This window comes from Ursus arctos, unplaced genomic scaffold, assembly GCF_023065955.2.
Source record: "Ursus arctos isolate Adak ecotype North America unplaced genomic scaffold, UrsArc2.0 scaffold_16, whole genome shotgun sequence".
Classification (NCBI taxonomy): Eukaryota; Metazoa; Chordata; class Mammalia; order Carnivora; family Ursidae; genus Ursus; species Ursus arctos.
Genome location: NW_026622830.1, coordinates 50,143,342 through 50,170,058, shown reverse-complemented (window position 1 = coordinate 50,170,058; position 26,717 = coordinate 50,143,342). Strand labels below are relative to the sequence as shown.

At 41.5% G+C, this 26,717-nt stretch overlaps 1 protein-coding gene and 1 long non-coding RNA gene across 5 annotated transcripts in view; one reads left to right on the top strand and one right to left on the bottom strand.

The window, feature by feature from the left end:
- The window catches only part of LOC125281422 (dual oxidase 1-like), a 233,379-nt gene that overhangs the window by 135,301 nt on the left and 71,361 nt on the right, over window positions 1-26,717 (top strand).
- The window catches only part of LOC130543833 (uncharacterized), a 34,494-nt gene continuing 17,571 nt past the window's right edge, over window positions 9,795-26,717 (bottom strand). For 2 of the 4 annotated variants that reach the window (XR_008959494.1, XR_008959492.1), the window contains 4 exons: window positions 25,748-25,796; window positions 15,723-15,921; window positions 13,334-13,461; window positions 9,795-9,904 (listed from right to left, as the gene is read on the bottom strand). This is a non-coding gene — a long non-coding RNA (uncharacterized LOC130543833). Of the gene's footprint in view, window positions 9,905-13,333; window positions 13,462-13,610; window positions 13,778-15,722; window positions 16,502-25,747; window positions 25,797-26,717 lie in introns of those variants that run through there. The other 2 variants (XR_008959495.1, XR_008959493.1) reach the window with 2 other exon arrangements.

Here is a 26,717-nt window from a genome sequence, read left to right as displayed (position 1 = left end):
AACAGACAGACTACTGCAGCCAGCTGCAGCCAACTGTCACTCCTCCGCCTAACTCCATGTGCAGGGATGTCGTGCTGGTGACAAAGGATTATTTACACCACAGAAGTTGGCAAATGCTAATAATTGGAGCCTTTCTTTTTTCTTCCCCTTTGTCTTTCTCTTCCTTCCTTCTTTTTCGCCCCTCCCTTCCACCTTACCATCCCTTTCTGGGAGCCCACATTCACCAGCATACCAATGAGTCAAGACTGTACTCAGGTGTTCTGTACTCACTGGTATGCTAGTGAATACGGCTCGCAGAAAACACATGAAAGAGAGCCTCTGGCCAGCTGTAGCACTGTGCACATTGATGTGAACTTTCTTTTTTCCGATTTCTCACATTTATTTGAGAGAGAGAGAGAGAGAGAGAGAGAGAGCATGTGCCCAGCAGGGGAAGGGCAGAGGATGAGGGAGAGAGCAAGGAGACTCCAGCACTGAGCACAGAGCCTGACATGGGGCTCAATACCATGATGCTGAGATCACTGCCTGAGCCAAAACCAAGAGTCAGACTTTAGCCGACTGAGCCACAGAGCACCCCATGAACTTTTGAACATTACAGACTCTCTTTACACATATGCATGTAAGACTTCTGATTTAATGTAAGATTCCAAACATATAAACAAAACGGTAAAGGAGAAATGTATTTGCCTTTTGAGTATTAGCTCTAAGGAATATTTCTGACTGAGGGGTAAACACAAAGGAGAGGAACTCAATACTACAGAAGTGTTTTCATTCCATAGATGAAAAATTAAGCTGAGGCTCAGAACACATGAGATATTTTCCCAAGGTTACAAAGTAAGTTAGCGATGATTCTAGGTCTTGAAATCTCAAGATTCAGAGATTTCATACTGTCCTTAATGTTCACGCTACAGGATCCAATGACAGGCAGACTTTAGTGTAACAAGGATTCATGTAATATATATATTTCCATTGATGTCACATCAAATTCCAGAATAGAGGAGTCTGTGTTATAACAAGAAGGTAACATATCAATGTAACAAATATTCTGACTTGTATCTCAAGAACAATCAACAAAGACAAAGAAGAATATGACAAAGTACAATGGTGTCCCACTCTAATGTTGTTCCAAATTGTATTACAAATATTTTCACACATACAATAAAGTAGAAATACTTTAAAGTGAATACCATGTACTGCCGCCTAGATTCTACCATTAGCATTTGCTAGATTTTCTTACCACATACCTATCAACCCACCCCTATTTATCCTTCTTTCAACCATTTTATTTTTGATGCATTGCAAAGAAATCTGCAAACATCAGTACATTTCACCCCTAAACATTTCAACATGCATATCACTTCCTTAGAGTTCAAAATTTCTTTATGGTACTTTACATAAAATTTATAAATCAGGAAATGCACAAATGTTAAGTGAACCATGTGATGAGTTTGGACAAATGTAGACAATGAGGTAATCCAAATCCAAAATCAAAGGTATATCATGTTATCCTCCTCGTAAGAAGCAAAGAGAAATGTTCTCTGTAGGAAAATAAGGTCACAGTAAAACCCAAATGATTTGTACAAACTGTCTGGTTAATATGATATGTAGCATATTCATTAAAAATCAGAAATATGAGAAAAGAAGTCAACATTAACAACACCACAATAAAAACCAGACAATACTTTAAAGACATAGGAGATCAGGATAAAGAAAGTTTCAAAAAGAAATGGAAATGGAATTGAAAAATAAAATAACCAAAATGAAAAACTCAGTGGGTATGGATTGACAACAGAATGGACATAGCTGAAAACAGGATGAAAAAACCAAAGGAAACACCCAGAGTGAAGCACGGTGAGACGAAAGGACGGCCTACTCAGAAAGGAAGGCAAGAGAAAGAACACAATGAAAAGCTGCTCCTATACTTGGCTGCAGAGGCACAAGGAAAGAAGATTAGCAAAAGAGGGCAGAAATGATATTTGAGGAGAGAATGCCCGAGAATTTTGCCAAAATTGGTAAAAGATGTCAATCCACAGACTCAAGAATCACAAACAAGCAGGGTAAATACAGAGTACCTTACAGTAAAAGTGCTGAAAACCAAGAACAATCAGAAAATCTTACAAGCTTCCAGAGGAAAAAAGAGACATTTCCTCCAAAGGAGCTACCACGTGACCTCACATGACTTCTCAAAGACAATGCAACAAATATTCAATGCGCAAAGAGAGAACAGCTGCCCGGGTAGAATTCAATATCCAGAAAAACTGCACTTCAAAACCAAAAGCAAAATAGAGAAATTTTCAGATACAGAAATGAGAAAAACTTTTACCAGGAGATCTGACCTAAGGGAAATACTAAAAGTTATTCTTTAGGCAGAAGGAAAATAATTCTGGATCAGAGATTTAGGAAGAGATGAAAGTGCAATAAACAGGTAATTATTTGGATAACTCTAATTGGATAAAATATATATATGAATATATATATATAAAAGAATAAAACTGGGTAAAATAATAAATATGAAAGAGATAATATATGTGTATACATATAAATAATATATTCATAATATGGAATTCAAATACAGATGGTCCTCAACTTAGGACAGTTCAACTCAGAAGTTTTCAATGTTATGACAGTGCGAAAGTCACGCATAGTCAGTAGAAACTGTACTTTGAATTTTGATCTTTTCCTGGGCTAGGGATATGTAGTATGACACTCTCTTGTGGCGCTGGGCGGTGGCAGTGGCTACAGCTCTCAGTCAGCCCTGGGATCGCAAGGATAAACACCTGATACACTTACTACCATTTTGTACCCATATAACCATTCTCTTTTTCACTTCTAGTATGGTATCCAATAAATTCCATGAGATATTTAACACTTTATTATAAGCTAGGCTTTGTGTTAGATGAGATCGCCCAACTTGTAGGCTAAAGTAAAGGTTCTGAGCATGCTCAGGGTCGGTGAGGCTTAGCTATGATGTTCGGTAGGGTAGGTGTATTAAATGCATTTCTGACTTACTCTATTTTCAACTTCTGATGGCTTTATCGGGACAGAACTGCATTGTGAGTTGAGGCAAATCTGTACATAGCAGGGGCATATGAACTGAGAAGGAATAAATGGAACTGGAGTGCATACTTACAGGGTAAAAGTTGAAATTAATGCTAGATTTTAAGTTAGGGATGCAAACAATAAAATATTACAAATGAGTGTAAAAACACTAAGCTTGAAGAGAAAAACGGGATGTTAAAAACAGCCAGCCTGAGAGAATTCAATACAATCAGCAATACAATTAGAGAGCAGAAAGTAAGATAGTGACCTTATACACCATTACAGTAGTTGTTATGTCAACTGTAAAGGGAACAATGCTCCAATCAAAAGATAGAAATTATAAGGTTCAATTTTAATAACTATTAAAAGACCATTTGCCATTTATAAGGGGACGCCAAAAACATCCGGATGTAGAGAGGTTGAAAGTAAAAAGAGAGAGACACACCATGCAAACACTAACCAAAAGAAAACTGGTAGAGCTATATTAAGAATAGGCAAGACTGACTTTGAGGCCAAAAAGGAAAAAAAAAGTATTAATAAAGAGAAAAAATTCTTCCTGATGAAAGAATCAGTTCAAAGAAACATATGACATTTGTGAATCCATACTGAAACTAATAATTTTGCCTCAAATATATGTGTGTGTGTGTGTGTGTGTGTGTGTATAGCAAATACTGATAGACTTTGAAAAAAAATAGACCAATCCACAGTTATAGTAGGATATTCTCAGTAACTTGCAGAACAGCAGATCAAAAAAATAAGGATAGAGAAGAATGGAACACACGCTTCCTACCTTCTCACCGTATTCTCCATGTCTCGACCTCTCGTATTTTTCATCTTTGTCTCTCTGGGGGACAGTTGGGATAATTTCTTCAGGTCTGTCATTCTGTTTATTCAGTCCTCAGCTGTACCTAACCTGCTATTAAACTCACCCACTAAGGTTTTCCTTTACTATTTCAATTATTACTTTTTTTTTTTCATCTCTAGGAGTTCTGTTTCCTTATTATTCAAATCTGCTTAGTCGTTTGTTATAATTTCTTGTTTCCTGGAAACATTTCCAAGTTGTCTTTTATTACTTTAAACATGTTGAAGGTATTCATACTGAAAATTCTAGAAAAGTTTTGACTTGAAAATTCCTAATTGGAAGAAAGGGTGATCTGAAATTATTATACCCAGTTAAACTGTTTTTCATGTGGAAAAGCAAAAGGGAAACATTCCTCATCACAAACGAACTAAGGGACTAGAGCCTCAAGACACCTTCTTGAAAACACCCACTCAATGACAAAACAAGGCCATCCAAGAAGTGCATCAAAGCAAGCATGTTAGGACTCAGGACACCAGGAGGAGAGTGTAGCTAAATTCAGAACCAAGACTGAACAACTCTGCACATCAGAATTCCAAAACTGACTGCAAATAATAGTAAATTCAGGCTCACAATTGATAATATAATGAAATAAGTGGATGGGAACAGGAGGCTGAAGAAAATACCAGGCTGATAATTTCTTCAGATTTCTTAAGAAATCAATAAGTGCTATCTAAAATTACACCATGGGGATAAAAACTGATGCCACCACCTTAACGTGATTTTAATCTTCTCATTATAGATAAATATTTTGGTAATTAATATTTCTTGTGTTAAAGGAAATGTTTATTTGAATTTCTACAATTCTGTTTCTCTTTATTTTTTCTGCTGTCAAATTCAAATAAAATAAAATTCAGAGCTCTTCATTAAAAACGCACAAAAGCATCATTAAGAATTAAGATTCCATTGTCATAAAGTTACCTGTCCATCCTTCACCCCCACCCCGGTGCCTCCACATACCCTCCCATTGTCTCTGCCTTTACCTCAGTCAACCTCTGTCTGGTTTTACCTTCACCCATCCATGGCTGGCTGCCTGCGTGTCCATCTTTTTTTTTTTTTTTAAAGATTTTATTTATTTATTTGACAGAGAGAGACAGCCAGTGAGAGAGGGAACACAAGCAGGGGGAGTGGGAGAGGAAGAAGCAGGCTCATAGCAGAGGAGCCTGATGTGGGGCTCGATCCCATAATGTCGGGATCACGCCCTGAGCTGAAGGCAGACGCTTAACCGCTGTGCCACCCAGGCGCCCCTGTCCATCTTTAACTGCCTGCCAAATTCTCTGTCTGCCTGTCTGTCTGCACCTACGCACCTGTCCATCTACACCTCCCTACTCACTTCCACCTCTGCCAGCTGGCCTGTCTACACCTACCTGTCTCATCTTCTATGCCTGCCTGCCAGTTTGTTTATGTCCATCAGCTCCTCTGTAAGCCTTCCTGTCTGTCTGCCAGGCTGCTCTCTGTTTATATCCTGCCTTACCCATCTCCTCTCTGCCAGGCTCTTATTTGCTTCTCTAGCTAGCCAGGCCAGCAGTCAAATAGACACACGCAGGAATACCTGGAATGATACTCTACAAACATCAACAGGGGTTGCTTAATGGCAGTATTTTGAGTGATTGGCTTGGGACTCTATTTGTCTAATGAATATTCACTTTTTAAAAAATAAAGTTATTTTTTAAAACAAAACCAACACCAACAAAACAACATAATCGACAAATAACCTTTAGAGCAGTGCTTTGAACTTTTCAGACCCATAACCTAAGTAAGACATTTTACGGAAACATATATGCATTTGGATAATAAATGTTGTTTTAGAAGGTTTACAAAGAAATACTAATCCTTAGAATATGCAGGGTACTCTGAAATGTTTCAGGCCATCCTATTCTCTTCTATTCCATTATTTTAAAACAATACTGGCCTTTTTTTTAAAGATTGTATTTATTCATCTGGGAGAGAGAGACAGAGCACAAGCAGGGGGAGAGAGAGAGGGAGAAGCAGACTCCTCGCTGAGCTGGGAGCCCAGTGTGGGGCTTGATCCCAGGACCTGGAGATCATGACCTGAGCCGAAGGCAGACGCTTACCCATCTGAGCCACCCAAGCGCCCCAAAATACTGGCTTTTGATAAGTTGATTTCATGACCTACAAATGGTCACAACAGGTAAGAAAAACACTGGTAAGAAGACAAGTTTCCAGCGGAGTGACCCCGAGACCAGAACTGCCCCACCTGAAGCTTCTACCACTCACTGCTAGCCTGCCTGCTGGGGGCAGCAGTAAACTGAGGCTGCCCTGAGCACCACTGAACCTCATCTCCCCTCATTTACCATCTATTTCCACTGCCTGCAACCTACCGAACCATCCAGGCCAAGGAGACTTGCACAGTTAGCCCCTGTCACGAGCCTCTCTGCGCTCGGGGCCCCTTGTCAGCATTAATTTCGACACCACACCCATGGACATCTGACCTTCCTCCATCATGCACTGTTCTCTGGTGCATACACACACATCTTACCTCCCTCACTGAGAACATGAGCTTCCTGAATGCACATTTTAAACCTTAATGGCCTTTAGGCCTAAATATTAAATAGTCTCTGAACACTTTAAAATTGAAAACGAAATCACTAGGAAACAAGTCACATTTTGCCATCCTGAAAAGAACAATACAGAGAAAGACAATTATCATATGGTTTCACTCATTTATGGAACATAAGAAGCAGGAAGATCCGTAGGAGAAGAAAGGGAAGGTAAACAGAAGAGGGAATGAAACATGAGAGACTATGGACTCTGGGAAACAAACTGAGGACTTCAAAGGGGAGGGGGATGGGGGAATGGGATAGGTTGGTAATGGGTATTAAGGAGGGCACGTTTTGCATGGTGCACTGGGTGTTATACGCAAGTAATGAATCATGGAACTTTACATCAAAAACTAGGGATGTACTGTATGGTGACTAACATAATAGAATAAAAAAATATTATTAATTTAAAAAAAAAAAGAACAGACAAAAAAATCCCGCCCCCCAAAAAAAGAATAATACATCATTGACCTCAAGAGGGCAACAGAATGCAATGTTAAAACCCATGCCCCTTCAAGAATCTCTACTTAGTATTTTCACATGCACAACCCTTACATTTTAAATTTCACATACATGCTTTCAAATTAGATTTGATGAAGAATAATGAGAAGGTGTAAATAAAATGTTTTTTGGCTTCACGGCACAAAGATGTCTCAGAAGTTCGGTCATAAGTAGTCTGCAGTTACCTACTTGGCCCAAGCTACTTCTGAACTGAATTTAGATTGGAGTGAGGACTAAATGGCATGCAGAATTTAGAGCACCCTCTGCCAGCGGTGCAATGTCAATAATGGATGCAGACAAAACTTTCCATATAGTAAATTAACAGTTTACCCAATAAAGGTAAAACCACATCAGTTTAGCATTATCTCACGTGCAAAATTTACAAGCTTTGTCAATCATATCTAGTCTTATAGTAAGCACTGGCGTCCAAGAGCTTAAAACATTGCTACAGATCAGGGCCTGCAAAGTATGGCCTGTCATCCAAATCCAGCCTGCCAAGTGACTTTCCTAAATAAAGTTCCCCGGGAACGCAGCCACGCTTCTTCGTCATGTGCTGTCCATGGCTCCTTTCTCACTACAAAGACAGAGCTAAATAGCTGTAACAGAGTCCGTGTGATCAACAAAGCCTGAAATACTATGATCTAGTCCTTTACTCTATAAAGAATATGACCTCTATCCTAAATTATATGACCTTGCTGACTTCAACTCAAATTAAATGGTTACCAAGTACCTTCCGTGGGTACAACAGGAACGCAACAGGGCAACGTTAATGGACAGACTAGGGTAGATTTTTAAGTCCTGGACTATTACGATAAAACAATGTTTTGGCAGCATGACATATACAGTATAGGCTAGAAAGGGATGACACAGCAGGTGTGGGGCTCCAGGGAGCATGCTGCTAACCACGGTCAAAGGAAAAGGAGGGAGCAGGAGTGAGAAAGCCCCCTGCATGGCTTGTCCGGGGATGGCTCACTGGAGGAGCTGGAGACGAGCAGCACGGGAGGGCTGAAATTAATACGCACACAAGGACACGAGCCCCGTTAAACAAGTGGTCAAGTCATGAGGAGAAGCTGATGTTAGGGAAGAAAATAAGCTCAGCTCTGGCCTCATCATCATTAAGACACCACTAGAATGTCAGACAAGGTCACCAGGGGGCATTTTAAAAGGCAAGTGTGCAAACAAGAAGCAAGGTCCAGACAAAAAGCTTGAGTGAGAGTCTCACGCCACATGGCTGCTGGCTCCGAGCCCGAAGGAGGCAAGTGTGGAGTTACAGCAGAAGAGGCTCAAGCCCAGAACTTGGTCAATTCTTGGAATCTGGGGTCAAAGAAAACAGGGGCAAAGAAATGAGACAGAGAAGACACAGTCAGGGAGTGAGAATATTACACTAATATTTTCTTAAGTCCAACCTTTTTATTCACTAAAATACAAAATACGTGAAAACCTCCAGATTGCTGTGGATTACACTGGGACTTTCATTGTTGGTTGATTTTTCCTTAATGACAGTCTCAGAAGTGAAAGGGTTCATCGCTATCTAGAAGTCTTGCCCCTCCTCGGAAAGCTCTTCATACTGCGCATGCACCGGTCACGTGTGTGCACAGGGCTCCTCCCCTTCTCCCCACGGACCACAGGTCTGCCATTCAGGGGCCTCACCTTCTGTGCGTGTGCCCAGACTCAACAGCTAGTCCCCATCACATGCACACACCCACAAAAGAGCCAGGCTCTGTCTCCCAGGGCACCGGTACCAAGATGCAGGTGGCCAGTGGCTCCAGCCCACACCACAGGTCTGCTGTCTTCTCCGCTGTACCACGGGTTCTGTTTCCTCTGTCAGAGTTTCTCCACAGCAGCACGACTAACATTTGAGGCCTGATGTTCCCTGTCGTGGGCGAGTGCAGGCCCTGTCCTATGCCTGTAGGATAATCACTGGCTACTACCCACTAGAGGCCAACAGCATTGCCCTCTCTCCAGTTGTGATGACCAAAAATGTCTCCGGACAATGCCCCTGGGGGGACAGAGCCAGCCCTGGTTGTAGCTCAGGGCTGCTAATCGTTGCCCGGCCTCTGGTCTCTCTCTGCCATCTTCTTCCGCACTTGCACCTGCTTTCTCGTTTGTACTTCCCCTCCCTTTTCACTCACCACAGTGGCCACCACCAGGGCGCTGTACCAGCGTCATCCCTTGCTTTCCCCTTATTCCCCTCCCCACCCAACTTTTTCCTCTTACGTCATAAAAACCTCAATCACACGTTCATGCCATGTGTGTTTGCAGGGAAAGTACAACCATCTGCAGAGCCTCCACAGAGCTCCCTCTGGCCCTTGGGACAACACCAGCCTGGGGCTCCTCTTTGCCATGTTCACTGGTTGATGAGTATTCAGCAAGAGCTTTCTTCCCACCTACCTCTGGGTTTCAAGTTTCTTACCGACACGTGAGGGTATTTTTGGAATGATTTGCTCAGATATAGAATTTCCCCTCCACATGTAGGAATTTTACAAAAACAAAATCTTAAAGAATCATACACAAAATCACAACACTCCACATGAGAAATTAAAAGCAGGATTAGAGGGATCATTATTCAGTCCAGTAACGTAGCCCAACTCATCAGTAGTATTTCTTGCAGGACTATGCGCAAAAGACCAAGAACAAGTCTCTTCAATTTCATGAACTTATCTCACACACACACACACACACACACACGCACACGCACACACGCACACACACACACTAACCTGATGAAAGACTTCGTTCACAAAGGTGACATAACCTCGCGTTGACAAGAGAACCCGCTGCACCATTTCATACACGGGGCGGTGCTCTTCCTCAATGCTACAATGGCTGGAGTTGCTGAGTCTTCGGTCAGACAAGGTGCTGCTGTTGGAATGGTTTTTCTCCGGCTCTGCAGGCCGCCGCCATCCAGCTCTGCCACCATCTCTTGCCCCACACCACCACCAACGGTCTGGAAGAAAGCCATTACCACTTCTTTGTCTTTTTTTTAATAATAATATTTTTTATTATATTATGTTAGTCACCATACAGTACATCCCTAGTTTTTGATGCAAAGTTCCATGACACATTACTTGCGTAAAACACCCAGTGTACCATGCAATACGTGCCTCCTTAATACCCATCACCAGTCTATCCCATTCCCCCCCTCCCCAAGCCCTCCGGTTTGTTTCCCAGAGTCCATAGTCTCTCATGGTTCATTCCTTTTGTTTATCCCCCTTTCTTTTTCCCTTTCTTCTCCTACCAATCTTCCTACTTCTTATGTTCCACAAATGAGTGAAACTATATGACAATTATCTTTCTCTGCTTGACTTATTTCACTTAGCATTATCTCTTTCAGTCCCGTCCATGTTGCTGCAAAATTTGTGTAATCATTCTTTTTGATGGCTGAGTAATATTCCATTGTATATATGGACCACATCTTCTTAATCTGTTGAAGGGCATTCGGCTCCTTCTTTGATTTAGCTATTGTGGACAATGCTGCTATGAACATTGGGGTGCATATGGCCCTTCTCTTCACTATGTCTGTATCTTTGGGGTAAATACCCAGTAGTGAAATGGCTGGATCAAAGGGTAGCTCAATTTTTAACTTTTTATGGGACCTCCACACTGTTTTCCAAAGTGCCTGTACCAACTTGCATTTGCACCAACAATGTAGGAGGGATCCCCTTTCTCCACATCCTCTCCAACATTTGTGGTTTCCTCCCTTGTCAATTTTTGCCATTCTAACTGGCATAAGGTGGTATCCCAGTGTGGTTTTGATTTAAATTTCCCTGATGGCTAATGATGTTGAACCTTTTTTCATGTGTCTGTTAGCCATTTGTATGTCCTCATTGGAAAAGTGTCTCTTCATATCTTCTGCCCATTTTTTGATTTGTTTGTTTCTTGCGTATTGAGTTTGAGAAGTTCTTTGTAGATCTTGGATACCAGTCTTTGATCTGTAGTGTCATTTGCAAATATCTTCTCCCATTCCGTGGGCTGCCTCTTAGTTTTTTTTTTTTTTAAGATTTTATTTATTTATTCGACAGAGATAGAGACAGCCAGTGAGAGAGGTAATACAAGCAGGGGGAGTGGGAGAGGAAGAAGCAGGCTCACAGCAGAAGAGCCTGATGTGGGGATCGATCCCATAACACCGGGATCACGCCCTGAGCCGAAGGCAGACGCTTAACCGCTGTGCCACCCAGGCGCCCCTGCCTCTTAGTTTTTTTGACTGTTTCCTTGGCTGTGCAGATTCACTTTTTCTAACTGCTCATTCCATGAAATACAATTTCAGGAAACCCACAGCCCATGAATCATTATTGAATGGTGCACTGAGACTTAATAAAAGTATAACTAAGTGTTATCATACAAATAAATACAAATATCATACACAAAACTGAACCATCTCAAACTTTCTTTTTCATTCCCAAATGGGCTTTGATGGGTTTTAACGTCAATTAATATGCTGATAGAACTGCTAAAAAATGGTCACTGCTGAAATTTTAAAATCACCACTCTGCTTTCTCTAATGTATGTTGAAGTACTTTTATCTCATACAAAAATGAATTACTAAGGACTAAAGAATACTTCACAGAACACATTATCAGCTGAAGTGATGCACCAAGAATGTACAGTTTGTTCAGGTTTATGCTGTTGCTGTCAAAAGTATATGGGATGTAAGAGCCACTGTCCTTCCGTTCTCCCATGAATATTTGTTATACCAGATTCTCCAAGTGCTAAGAAAACTTAGTCTAGAAGATGCACTAATTCATCTCCTCCCTGGTGAAAAATTAAAGGTATTAGTAGATCCCGAAGCAAATTCACTTTGGGAAAACACACACACACACACACACACACACACACACACACACACCCTCAAACAGACCTTCAATACAATAATAAGGGCAAAAGTATAAACTCCATTTGGAAACAGCACTTAAAATATTGTTTTGAAGGGCTTTTACAAGAACAGTATATTCTTTGAAAAGAGATTTCGGATCAACTGTTTCACTAATATTCACTTTACATAGGCAAAATTATATTAAATTTCAAATTCCAAACAAAAACTTTCAGGAGACAAATGAAATTATATGTGCTTTTATTCCTGCAACTCTGTCTCCAGAATCTTATTCAATTGTTTAAATTGCTGCTTTTTCTCATGTACAATGCAAATGAAGAGAGAAACACAGGAGACACATGTGAGATGAGGCGGGAAACACAGCTGCGAGGCACAAACAGGAGTACAGGAGGCAGCTGATTAGCTGAATAATGACCCCCCCCAAAGATGTCCATGCCCTAATCCCCAGAACCTTTGAGTAGCTTACCTTACCCGGCAAATGGGATTTAGAAGGTGTAATTAAATTCAGGTGTGAGAGGGAGCGATTATCCTGGATCATCTGGGTGGCCCCAATGTAATCATGAGTATCCATAAGGAGACAGGAGGATCAGACACAAGGCCATGGGAAGATGGAAACAGAGGGAGAAAAGGTGATATGATGAAGGGCCACAAGCCAGGGAATGCAGGAAGCCTCTAGAAGCTGGACAAGGCAAGAAACTGGATTCTCCTCGAGAGCCTCCAGAAGGCAGAGCCGCACACCTGCCAACACCTTGATTTTACCACACCGAGACTGATTTTGAACTTCTGACTTCCAGAGCTGCAAGGTCATAAAATGTATTGTTTCAAGCCACTGAAAGTTTGTCATTTGCTACAATGGCACTAGAAGACTACTGTAACAACTCACTGTGAGGCCGACTGAGAGTCTATACGATGGCGGTGACCATTTCTAGGTACGGCCATCTGCAGCATGTGGCAGCGCTGGGCTGGACAGTTGTCTGCCAGAATCCACTCCCCCTCCTTAATGGAACCCCAGGGCTCTGTGTGCTTCCTCCCCTGCAGCCCAGGTGGCTCACAGGAAGCTGGCCCCATCCACAGGACCAGGGAACGGTTCTGTTTCGTGGGCCATTCACATAGCCAGCTTCGAATCAGTCAGCGCCTTGTTACTGTGCCAGGAGAGACAAATAAACTAGGTTGTCCCACTCAGACAAAAGGTAAGAGCTTTACAGAAATATCTGGGTTGTCTCTGAACACGAACAAGGAAGGCAGTGCCCCTGATGCTGGCCGCCGTCTTACAATCAGCAGGGAGTAGAAGCCAACCCTGCCAGAGGGAAAGGGCAGAGTAGGGAAAACTGTACAGAATCATGGAGAGAGTGTGAATAAACCATATTCTCTGCCAGCCCTGCCATGAGCTGCTTCTATAGGAGATTAAAATACTTCTTTTTTACCTTTAAGACACTTTGAGTTATGGAGTGTTCTTCTGTTAGGATGATACAACCATCCAAACTCATTCGGGGGTCAGACCTTTAGGACACTAAGAAAGCCAGATAATAAAAGTAGATGACTCACAAGTGTGAATGACCAACGAAGGAAAAAAACTGGAACCTTGAATCCATGGTTAATCTGCTATTCTTGCTACTTTTCATCATCCAAATGTATTCTTCAAGAACGAGAAACTTATTTTCAGTGATGGTTTTCTGAAATTTTGAAACCAGGTAGGAAACAGTCACAGCCTTTAAACAGACTACTTTGAATTGACTTAACAATCACACAAGATATAATGTAAAATTTATCAAAGAATGGGACTGTGTTTCTTATCTATGATTTCATACAAATTTTTGCCTACCTGATGGGTGGATAAAGGTCTCTCAGCATGGTCCAGAACTAATGGTGTTCCCTGGCTCAGTGAAATTCAGGGTCGTTTCTATTTTCTCTTCCGTGAACTTCTCTTTCATCTCCTTTTGTCTGTTTTTCAATCGGCTGTTTGTCTTCTCATCGGTTTGTAGGCACTCTCTATATATCAGAGGCATGAACTCTTTTAACAGCTCTCATGTTACAGATGCTTTTCACCGTCTGTTGACCGAGTGTGGCTTTACTGTACCTTTTGACATGCAAACTTTTTCAAGTTTGTAAAGTAAAGTGGGACCTCATTTTTTCTGTGGCTTGCGGGTCTTATCTCTACCTAAGGTGGTCTACCACTTCCCAAATGTATATATTCCCCTAGATTGTCTACTAAATTCTTTATTATTTTTTTAATACTTAGACCTTAAATCAATTTAGGACTTAAATCAATCCGACATCTGCTTATGTATGTGATATGAAGCAAGGTTCTGAGAGAGAGAGAGAAAGACAGACAGACTGACAGTTCTTTCAGCTCTGAGGGTTATAGATTAGATTCAAAATTCAATGCTACTCTGTCTCATTTTCTAGAAGGAACTTGTGGTTTCTGTCTGGAACTCTGATAATTTTTCTCTTAATTCCTTAAAGTCAAATAGGTTTATGTCTGTTTAGGTTTGTGTCTGTTTAGCTAATTCTCCCTGGGACTCGAAGGCCTTGTTAGTCTAAGGCATGACTTTTTTTCAGCTCAAGTAAATTTTGCATTAGTTCAATGATCACTTCTGATTTTTTCTCCTTTTGTCCTCCTGATACTTGTAAGGTAGGTCTGGACCTCTCCTCAGATCTTATTTATTCATTTCTGATTTCCATTTCTTTGAATTTTTCCTCAGTGTTGTCAGATATTCCTTTGGAAAATCAATTTTGTTCTCAGCAGTGATCGTTACTGTTTACAGTTTACCTATTAAAATTTTAAACTAATGAATTTAAAGTTTTTAATTTTATTTTAAAGATTTTATTGATTTGAGAGAGGGAGAGAGAGAGAGAGAGAGAGAGAAAGCACCAGCAGGGGGAGAGGCAGAGGGAGAAAGAGACTCCCCGCTGAGCAGAGTGCCCTATGCGGGGCTTGACTCCAGGACCCCGGGATCATGACCTGAGCTGAAGGCAGACGCTTAACCGATTGAGCCACCCCGGCGCCCCAAATCTTTCTCTTAAAATCTTCAGTAAGTCTTTTGTTGCTCTTACTGCAATTATATCCCCCTCAGACTTCTTTGAAACGAAGTTTCTCCAGTTCTTCAGTCAGTTCTTATCAAAGCGGTGCTTCTCTGTGAAGATGCTCATTGTCACTCGGGTGTGTGTCACTCTTCCGGCTCAGGCCTAGTCACGCTTCTGGGAACTCCAGGGCATCAGCAAACTTGCTCTAAGTGGACCACACTTTGTGCATAAAACCGTGTCCCTGCCATGAAGCAGCTGCTCTCGAACCTCCTCAAGTGGTTCTGCTCTACCCAGTGCAAAGTCCCTAAGCAACTCAGTCTGCTGGGAAAGCCCCATTTGTCTGTGACCGAGGACCGCAAGAGAGGGAAGATACACCATGGGCCCCACACAGAAAGAGGTCTTCACTGAAGGCCTTGGAGGGAGACAGCCTTTTCTTGCAGGGATTCCATCATGGCATCCTGAAATCCTGAGATGCTCTTCCACTCCTTCCCCTGAGATCCCAAGAGGGCACTTGGCAGTCTCGCGGTCCTTCCCATGGCCCACCTCCATGATTCCCGAGGGCCCTCCTGGTGCTGGGGATTGGTGAAGGCAACCTGATCTTATGCTCTGAGGTCACCGGTACTTGATCAAAGGAGGGAAAATAAGAGGGGGCCAGGAGGCTGCACACCACAGCCACCTCCTCAAAATGTCTCCCTGGCCCCCAAGATCGCCTTGTCATGGCAATGTCAACAGAGCACTGCAAGTGCTACCTCAGAGCTCCCTCTGACACCTCAGCAATACAGAGAGAGCCCACCAATAAAACCAATCCCCATAACCAACATTCTTTAAGAACCAAAAACCCTAATAATCAATTACTTTGGTACGTGTTAGCATATTTTTACCTACGTAAAAGATAAGATGAATGGCATACCTGCATGATTTTGGGCAGTACATCAACTCCATTTTTAGTGTTTTGTGTTGTAGTTAGATACTTTTTTTGAAAAAGAAAGTTACAATCTATTTAATAAAAACAACGCGAGCTGCCATGTATGGAATTTTTGTACTGTAAATGTTTTCATCGTCTCGCGTTGTAGTAATGTACACTGGCTTTGGTCTCAAATGGGGGATGTCTGGAAGAAAAAAGAACACATGACTAGGTTCGTGAGTGTAACCCCCACGAATGGTTCAGTTTCTTACTGAGCACATATGTATTTGGTTGTATGAATAGCAACTAAAATTAAAGAACCAGAAATTATAAAAGATGACATCTTTTGGTAGACTTGTTTCTGATTCTGCCTTGCAACCTGACCAAGATGGGACGGTGGCTACTGTTACTGTTTGCTTGTTACAGCAATGGCATAGAGCTATGGAAGTACCAAGCTAATAACTCTTTGTAACAAATTTGAGACATGACATATTATAATAGTAAAAATATTTTCACATACCTTATAACTAATTTAATCTCATTTTATGACTGAAATAAATCTAAAAGCATGTATAGACATTTTTCATCATTTTAGGTATTTTATTATTTTTTAAATCATTTTAGGTATTTTAACATCCAATATTACACTAATCAAATCCACGGGACTTTAGTTTTATATCCTTTTCCCTTTAGATGAATCCAAAGAATAGAATCAGTATAAACTACTTTATGTCTGAAAGAATTCACCTTTGAGATATCGAACACCACTTCCAAAGAATTAATAAGAAGTCCCTTTATCATTCTTTCTATTTCATAATCCATACCAAAAAAATTACACGGTATTGGATTTGTCCAACTCTCTTACTAACTTTTATACAACTGGAGGTACCTGCATGAGGAAGACAAGTTCTCAACGAATCACTTTTAATTTCAGCATATTAAAGTATGCTATATGTTCCACAGTGAATACAGACTATTTTATAAAATCAGAAACAAGTTCTGAAAAAAATACCCACATATAGACAGCTAACAAACACATATCTCAGTACCTGGAAAGGTTAGTACTTCTACGTCTTCCAAAATGCATCAAGCTTCAGCTGTTTTCCCCTGATCCAAGCGTGCACGTGTGTGTGTATGTATATAAACACCCACAGACAACTGAATTAATAGTCCACATCCCCCAGATGGATTAATGTCTTCTGTGACCTTCTCCCCTCCAACATTGTTCCTGATTATTCATTTTAACTAATTTTTGCCTGCTTTAACTGGGAGAGGAAAATTTGCCTCCCCACCCCGGCATCAATCTAAGGGATACTTGTGTCCTGTGAGCCTTCATTTCTCATAGAAGAAAAACTTTAGCAGTGAAATTAGAAATTTCCTTATGTTTCCTTCCTTTCCGGGGCTTACTCTCCCTAGGTTCCCCAGCTGCCCAAACATCGGCCCCTCCGTAAGAAGCTGTAAGTAGCACCTGCTGGATGAAAGATCCAAGATAAAAGAAAGGCCTACTATGGGCAGCTGCGTGGCCCAGGCTGGCCTGCCTCGCCACTGAGCAAGGTCTGGGGTCACCGTACCCCACCACCTGGAAGAGAAGACTTAAGGAAACTTTATTTTAACATTCAAAGATTTGAAATATAATTACGCCAAAAAAAATCATGACACGTGTTGAACTCTTTCTGAGTAGAGGAGGCACAGTTCCCCTTTACTACTATGAGCTCAGCTACAAATAGGTAGTTTGTACAAACAGGTAAAATCGTTTATTAGGAACCCTTAAACTTCTTATAATAAAGTGACCGTTAAATATAAGAATAAAATGACTATCTTACTTAAAAATAAACAAAGGTCACTTTGTTTTGTCCCTGTGGACATCCTCTACACATGGCCCAATCAGTACTTCCCAAGTACAGGTTTGTGGATGTTTGTTTAACTTAGTAAATGATGGAAATAAATGAGGAAGATAATACTTTCGAAACAGTGTAAAAAGAAATTTAAAACCAGTATCTTGATTCTCCTTATTCTTCCACTCCAAGCTTGCAGCCTTTGGATAATATGTGGGAAAGAACATACATACATTTACATTTCAACTTAATGTCTACTAAACTGAAATGCTGTTATCTTATTAAAATTCCTATCCTAAATTAAAAAACAAGCGTGACAAATTATGGTGACAAATAATCTTGACAATCATGTAATGAAATCATATCTTTTTTTTTTTTTAAAGATTTTATTTATTTATTCGACAGAGATAGAGACAGCCAGCGAGAGAGGGAACACAAGCAGGGGGAGTGGGAGAGGAAGAAGCAGGCTCCTAGCGGAGGAGCCTGATGTGGGGCTCGATCCCATAACGCCGGGATCACGCCCTGAGCCGAAGGCAGACGCTTAACCGCTGTGCCACCCAGGCGCGCCTGAAATCATATCTTAAAACTCAAACGATGACAAGAATGAATACCTTAAAACAAAGTAGTTAACCATGTTAAAGACATTTTTACTGAGAATTAAAAAAAAATCACCCAAAGATATCATGTTTTTAAACTTGCTCTACTCATCACGCCTGTATTTTTTTCCACCTCTCTATAATGATTTAACATTCTTTCTGCCCTTAAAATATTTAGTCAGATGTAATCTCTATTTTTTTTAACTCAAAAAGGGCCATTTATAGTAAACAGGAATTAAGGAAATAATCCCTCACAAGAATTTCACACAATGTTACATGGGTACATGAAAAATCATTGTCATCAGAAGGCAAAGCTACAGAAACTTGAAAAGTGCATTGTCTTTATTAAAAGGAATCCACAGGCTAAAATAAGCCAGGCCTGCCAGTCCAGCTACACCTGTCCCAGGTTCTTTTTTCCTTTTCTTCTCTTTTTTTAGATTACTTATTTATTTATTTGACAGAGAGACAGGCAGAGAGAGAGGGAACACAAGCAGGGGAGTGGGAGAGAAAGAGGCAGGCTCCCAGTGGAGGAGGCTGATATGGGACTTGATCCCAGGACTCTGGGATCACGCCCTGAGCTGAAGGCAGATGCTTAATGACTGAGCCACCCAGGTGCCCCTGTCACAGGTTCCTAATACTGGTTAGCACACAGAGTACTCTAAAGCAGAGCTTCCCGACCTCCTTCACGCCGTAGCCCACTTAGAAAGTGGAAACAACTGTGCAACATCTAAGGTCAAAGGATGAGGGGCTTTGGCTGCCCCTGGGACAGAGGGGCTCCATGTCAGCAACCTGGCAGCAGTTCTCCGGGCTGAGCCAAGAGAGAAACTCTGCTCTGAGGACTCAGTAGAGAGAAGGGAGGGAAGACGTGTGGGATGGACATGCACATACAAGTCTGCACACTATTCAGGGGGTTCACAGTCTACATAAAAATCCTCACCCTCTATCACCGGCATCCTTCCTCCAGTGGGATTCTGGGGATTATGTCATATCTGAGGTTGCACAGTTCATTAGTGACACATCCAGAATGAGACCCAAGTGCCCCAACACATTCAACTTCTCGATACTCCCTGCCAATTTCCGGGGACAGATGGAATACTCTACCACTTCTGAACAGGTGGAGTCGGAAATGCAGGTGCAATGGGCCAGTAGGGCCAAAATACACAGCTTCTAGAGGACAAGAGAATACTCCAGTCTGCTCTCGGGATTTTGGAGTCCTTGTGTTTCTGGTGCTGGATAAAGGAAATGGGAGAGGAGAGCAGACAAGATTACCCAACAGGAAAGAGTAGTCAGAAAGGGAGGCAAGGACTGAATCTTGAGGGACAGCAGAGAGAAACAGACCCCTAAAGAAAACTGGCAAGAAGAAAGGGAGGAGGGAAGAAGGAAGAAAACATTAGGGGAAGAGAGAGATCATGAAGCAGGGGCAGTCATTGTCAGATCACCTGAAACACTAAAGTGTCCTTCCTCCGGACTTGACCACTAGACTTGACTCCCCTTCTCAGCAGTGACAGGGAAGGGGCAGGTAGAAGTGAGTCTCAGGAGAGGAAGTGGGCTGAGCAAAGATTATAACATCAACAAACTTGCTTGTGGAGGACACAGAGACTGGACAGAGTTCCCAGGAAGAACTCAGAGACAGAAGTGTTGGCTGAGAGAAAAGAATTCAGTAGTTTGTTTTTGAACCATATCAGAAATGTAGACTAGGGGAAGGGATCACCTACTGAAATCATGAACTAATGATCATAACTCCATATTCAGTTGGTAAACATCAGAGAAAGGAACATGTGACATCAAGTTGTTCTGGGCTGGTGGTACAAAGAGATACCTCCATATGCTTTCGCCCCATCTTCCGGCCTGCCCTGCCTATTCCTGATCTGCCCATTCAGCTTCTAGGCCTGCCTCCTCCCCGATCCTGCCTTGCTAGCATAGGATTAGGGGTCAGGAAGAAGAAAAGAGGCAAGAATAGATGAATATACTATGAGGGAATACAAAATATATATGGGTCTCTGCCCCACTTCCTGGCATAGGGCCCCTAAAACCCTTGTAATTTCCTAAGTGATAAGCGCACGAGGAGCTCTTTTGTTTTAATAACACAGCTTGTAGAGGTCTCGTGGGCTCCCAGATGGCTCCTGAGTGAGAGGGCTGGTCACCAGGAAGACCACGCCACGATTAGAACTTAGAATTTTCAGCACCCCCATCCCGACCCCTCCATTCCTCCAGACAGGGGAGAGGGGCTGGAAGTGGACCATGTCTATGTGAGGAAGCCTCCATAAAAATCCCAGTAGCAGGGGTTTCAGGGAGCTTCCAGGTGAATGAACATATCCACGTACCGGGAGGGTGACAGCTCCACAGGAACAGACATTCCTGTGCTTGGGACCCTCCCAGACTGTATCCCTTGTGTCTCTGCATCTGGCTATTCATCTGTATCCTTTATCATATCCTTTAATAAGATGGTCAATGAAAACAAATGTTTCCCAGAGTTCCCTGAGCCACTCTAGCAAATCAGTCAAAGCTGAGGAGGAGTTGTGGGAACCTCTGATTTTTAGTCAAGTTGTTCAGAAGCTGTGGGTAACCTGGGGCCCTCCTACTTGTGACTAGCACCTGAATGTGATGGAACAGTCTCATGGGACTGAGCCCTTAACCTGTGGGATCTGACGCCATCTCAAGGCAGACAGCATCAAAGCTGAGTTAAACTACAGGACATCCAGCTGGTGTTGCAGAGTTGTCTGGTGAGGGGAAAACCCAAACATTTACCCACCGTAAGTGCTAGAAGCAAAGTGCTCTCTGTGAATGTGGTAATAATATGAAAGCAATGGAGAACTGAATTTTTTTCCTTTACATACACACTCACACAAAATGGTATGTATGCCAGGTCTTTGCTGATGTGAACTGACACATATTCTATTTCTAGCAAAGTATCACAAAGAATCACCTCAAGGAAAAAGCAAAGATACAAAATATGGATAAGCAGGAAGAAAAGAAGTAACGTCTTCTCTTTCCCATCAAGAGTAAGACCATTACTGAATTATCCATGATTCTGCTCTTACGTGAATAACCATATATTTCAACAGTATCTGAAGAAAAAAGCGTGTTTGGTCCTCAGTAATCTTTTCCCCTCATATGGCTGGCAGGAGAGGAGTGATTTCTTCTGGATATATCTCTGCTGCAGAGTGGGGAAAAAAGGAGAGCTCTTTCACCAAAGTTAAAAGGACTTTTTAAAAATGGCCGCTATTGAAATACATCTGCTGCTCCGTTGGAACCTGCTCACACTGTACTCCAGGCCACTGTGCATGAAGGGCTTCGAAATATGGTACAAATGTCCATGACGCCCCCTCTCCCTCTCTTTCAAATTCTGCTTTGGTCAGCCTAAGATCAAGTACCTGCCATTGGGCAGTCAAGTGATATGCATTAATAAATCAGTGGCCCTAACTGCCAAGTTTCTTGAAAACTCACAGGACTCAAATGGCTGCCATTAATACTCCCAGGAGGCCACTACTGTCCTTCCATGAATGCTGCATGAAAATACAGAGCTGGCCAAAAAGAGCCTGGGTGAGCAGATGAATGTCCACTCATGAAACAATCATCATGAGGACAATAAACAGTAGTTCAGGATGGTGGATTTAAATCTCATTAACAGCCACGAAAACACTCCAGACACACCACGTGTCTCTACTTCTTGCTATTGCCAACATCTGTCCCTTCCCTTCCATTCCTGTTTCCACCACTTCAGTAAATTTCTCCTGTCATCATTTCATATAAAATAGGCTCTGATTCTTCCAATTCTAATGTCCATAAGACTTTACTGTGAATATGAGCAGGGAGTAAGTCCTACTTTGAACCCATCTATGAAATAGAGATTTCTATTCATGATAATGGCAAACCGAGGAATTCCTCAATGTAACTTCAAGAGTCATTTCAACCTGTAAGGTCTGCTAATGCTACTCACCATCAGCCACACTAGGGTTAGGACTGATGAGTGTCTCCAGCGTACAGGGCCCTCGGGATGACATGATCGCTGGGAAACCAGTTCATTACTGCTCTATGGTGTATTTGAGAGGTGTGAAAAGAGCAAGTTCTGAGAGTTCTCATCACAAAGAAAAAACTCTCTTTCTTCTCTTTTAACTTCATTTTTGCATCTCTAGAGATGATGGCGTCAGACTAAATTTATTCTGGTGATCGTTTCACAGTATACGAAAGGAACATCATTACGCCGGGTACCTTAAACATACACAGTTCTGTATGTCAAGTGTATCAAAACAACTGGAGCAAAAAAATATTTTAATATTCATAGAGAGCATCAGGAAATTGGACATGGTAAAAACAATGTCACGTAAACAAAACTGAAAACAGCAGAACTGAAAGCCAGTAGGTTATCCTAGGGGTTAAAAACTTCAAGCCATTGGCATAAAAAGTTGATTCTGAAATTAAAAATCAGTGAATTAAAATTAAAGCAGATGAAATAGAATTTTAAAATTTTGTTCCATTTAACAATTTGTCAAAGAATAGAAAGTCTTAATAAGTGACCTCAGATAGTAACTTTTGAAAAAACTGTTCGTGTTTTGGAATATTCTGATTGTAAGCTTCCAAGTGGGCACAGAATGAGAACATTTTGTTTGATCAAAGTCGCCTCATGGAAAATGGCTGAAACAAAATGTCTGAGATGGGACCTAAACGAAAGGATATAAATGGCTAGACGAAATTGTCCTGAGTTCGTTTCTCCGTATTTGCAGTTTACATTTATTTTCATGTCGTTAAGTCCATTAAGTTCACGGAGTACATTCTAAGTGTATTCCATGCATTAACACATCTCCAAGGGCAAGAGAAACAAAAGAACAAATGAACTTGTGGGACTTCATCAAGACAAAAAGCTTCTGCACAGCCAAGGAAACAGTCAAAAAAACTCAGAGGCAGCCCACGGAATGGGAGAAGGTATTTGCAAATGACACTCCAGATCAAAGACTAGTATCCAAGATCTACAAAGAACTGCTCAAACTCAATACACGGGAAACCAATAATCAAATCAAAAAATGGGCAGATGATATGAATAGACACTTTTCCAATGAGGACATACAAATGGCTAATAGACACATGACACAATGTTCAAAATCTTTAGCAATCAGGGAAATTCAAATCAAAACCACACTGAGATACCACCTTACGCCAGTTAGAATGGCAAAAACTGACAAGGCAGGAAGCAAGAAATGCTGGAGAGGATGTGGAGAAAGGGGATCCCTCCTACATTGTTGGTGGGAATGCAAGTTGGTACAGCCACTTTGGAAAACAGTGTGGAGGTCCCTTAAAAAGTTAAAAATTGAGCTACCCTATAATCCAGCCATTGCACTACTGGGTATCTACCCCAAAGATACAGACATAGTGAAGAGAAGGGCCATATGCACCCCAATGTTCATAGCAGCACTGTCCACAATAGCCAAATCGTGGAAGGAGCCGAGATGCCCTTCAACAGATGACTGGATTAAGAAGAGGTGGTCCATATATACAATGGAATATTACTCAGCTATCAGAAAGAACAATTTCTCAACATTTGCTGCAACATGGACGGCACTGGAGGAGATAATGCTAAGTGAAATAAGTCAAGCAGAGAAAGACAATTATCATATGGTTTCTCTCATCTATGGAACATAAGAACTAGGAAGATCAGTAGGAGAAGAAAGGGATAAAGAAGGGGGGGTAAACAGAAGGGGGAATGAAGCACGAGAGACTATGGACTCTGAGAAACAAACTGAGGGCTTCAGAGGGAAGGGGGGTAGGGGAATGGGGTAGGCTGGTGATGGGTAGTAAGGAGGGCACGTATTGCATGGTGCACTGGGTGTTATGCGCAACTAATGAATCATCGAACTTTACATCAAAAACCAGGGATGTACTGTATGGTGACTAACGTAATATAATAAAAAAATATTATTATATAAAAAAACACAGAACACTTTAAATCAGAAGCAGGATGACCGTCTTTGTTGTGTCTATTTACCCACGTACTGGAGGGCCAGGCCAGCAGTGTAAGACAAGAAAAGACTCACTGGCAAGCTTGTCATTATTCACAGACAATGACTGTCCACCAAGAAAACACACAAACAAAAAATCTGCAGACAATACGCTGAAATTAAATAAATCATATATATTCGCTTAATCCAGCAGTGGGAATGGAATGAATGAACTTGAGCTAAACTCACAAACAGGGATAAATCTCAGAAATACCGTTGAATGTGAACAGCAAGCCACAGATGATTATGCACCACGTGAGACCATTTTTATTATACTCAAAACCAAACAAAACTGCACAATGCATTGTTTAGGGATACGAGTACTTGTGGTAAAAAACCATTTTTAAAAAAGAAGGGTAACGGCATAATGCAGAGGAGTGGCTGCCTTCAGAGGAGAAAAAGAACAGGATCAAGGAGAAGTAGCTTCTACTTCTTAAAATGAGGGGGGGGGGGACGGTGTCAAGAGAAGGGGCTTTAGAACTATGCCTCATAACTTGCATATATGTTATAGATTCTTTAGTAAATGTTCAACTGCTACATAAACCAGACAATTTAAATTAATGGGACAGTTCAAACAAATGATGGATACATATTTAAGTGACAGGCTTAATTAAAGCTCCTGTTAAAGACAGCTCCTCTGTACAAATTTCATTCACAGCAGGGTTACCACAGGAAACACAATAACCACCATAACATAAACAGTGAATCAATGTCTCTTACTCTGGGGAAGGAGTACAGCCCTTTAAGGAGAGAAAGGGGAACCACAGTCACTGAGGGCCAGCCAGGAGCCAAGTACTGGGTAGGAGGTCTTCAGATCTGTTTTATTCCACAAACCCAAAAAGCCCCTGGAGAGCTTTCTCCCCTGGCCTCTCCCTCCAGCCAGCTCTGCAACAAACATACATTAGGCCTTCCTTTTATCGTCATAAAGTTGATCGCACACCAGCCTAAGCACATGTCTCTTCAAACCATGAATAATTTCTAGATAACCAACAATTAACTTGCAGAACCTACAATTTAGTTCTAGTGTAGCTCTCAAGGTATCAGTAATCTGGCCGCTTGTCTAATACATGTGGACAAGAGAGACTGTAAGCTTAATAGACCAAGAACCACACCCAAACACACTGTTCCAACTTTGAAAAGAATATGTGATCACACACGGACACACAGACACATACAAAGATTGCAATCTCACTAGTAGTCAGGAACAACATATTAAAAACAGTGGGTTTTCAACATGTCAGTTTGCATATATACACACACAAAAAATCATCGCCAGTGTTGCTTAGGGAAATTTACACACAACTTCCATAAAAGTTTCCATATAAATTTATATGACCTTCAATTTGGTCATATCAGTAGTTTAATGTGGATACATTTCCATCTAAGAACTTCACATCTAGGTAACCATACAGGAAAAATTCTCCCACATGTTTGCAAAAAAAATTAAAAATCACAAGAATATTCTTTGCAGCATTGTTTTTAAAAGTGGAAGGAAGGAAGGAAATACATGTCCATCATTTTTTATGTCCTCAAGTAAAATTAAAGAGCTAAAGTACCACATTTTCAACAAGAATCTCAAAAGCTAAATGAATTTAACAAAAACTTACCTCAAAAAGAGGATGGAGTCCAGCTCCTCCCTTTCTGACTTCTTATTCCCTAGAATGTATAAAAAAAAATTAGTTATCATGACAATGTGTACATTTTAAGATATTAAAAATTATGTTATCTTGGGGGCGCCTGGGTGGCACAGCGCAGACGCCTTCGGCTCAGGGCGTGATCCCGGCGTTATGGGATCGAGCCCCACACCGGGCTCTTCTGCTATGAGCCTGCTTCTTCCTCTCCCACTCCCCCTGCCTGTGTTCCCTCTCTCGCTGGCTGTCTCTATCTCTGTCGAATAAATAAATAAAATCTTTTAAAAAAAATTATGTTATCTTGAAAACACTGAAGCTTGAACACACACTCATTTATTCAAAAACTACCAGGAGGTAGCATGGAACCCTTGTTGGGAATGTAGATAAACACCCAAGCCACAGCACCTGAGTCCACACCTAGCAGAGCCATTCTTCGCTAGCTGTTTAACCACAGCCTCCACGTTTCCCAACTCACGTCAACCCGTGGAATGCAATTTATTTGTTTCTCAATTACTTATGAGCTCAAATTATGAAGGAATGCACAGCAGATGCAAAGAAAGAGTTCTAGCTTTTTTGATGTGAAGAGGCACAGAGCAGTCATAACTATGAAAAGCCACGCATGTCTTCAGGTCACATGCACTGTTCTTTCGATAGTGACAATAAGAGAAAATACAAAACCTACAGCAGCCAGTTGCATTTATTGTCCAGTCTCTCTGCCGGGGGCCCTGCGCTAAGGGCTTGCCATTCAGCATCTAACTTGGGAAGTGGTAACCTTTTCTGCAAAGGGCCAGGGAGTGTATGTTTTAGGCCCCTCTTGTAATCATTTAATGCTGCCACGATGGTGCAAAAGCAGCCATGGGTAACATAAATGCACTGGTATGGCTGTGTCCAACAACTTATTTGTCAAAACAAGCAGCCAGTTCTAAGTTGTGGACCCCTGATCTAA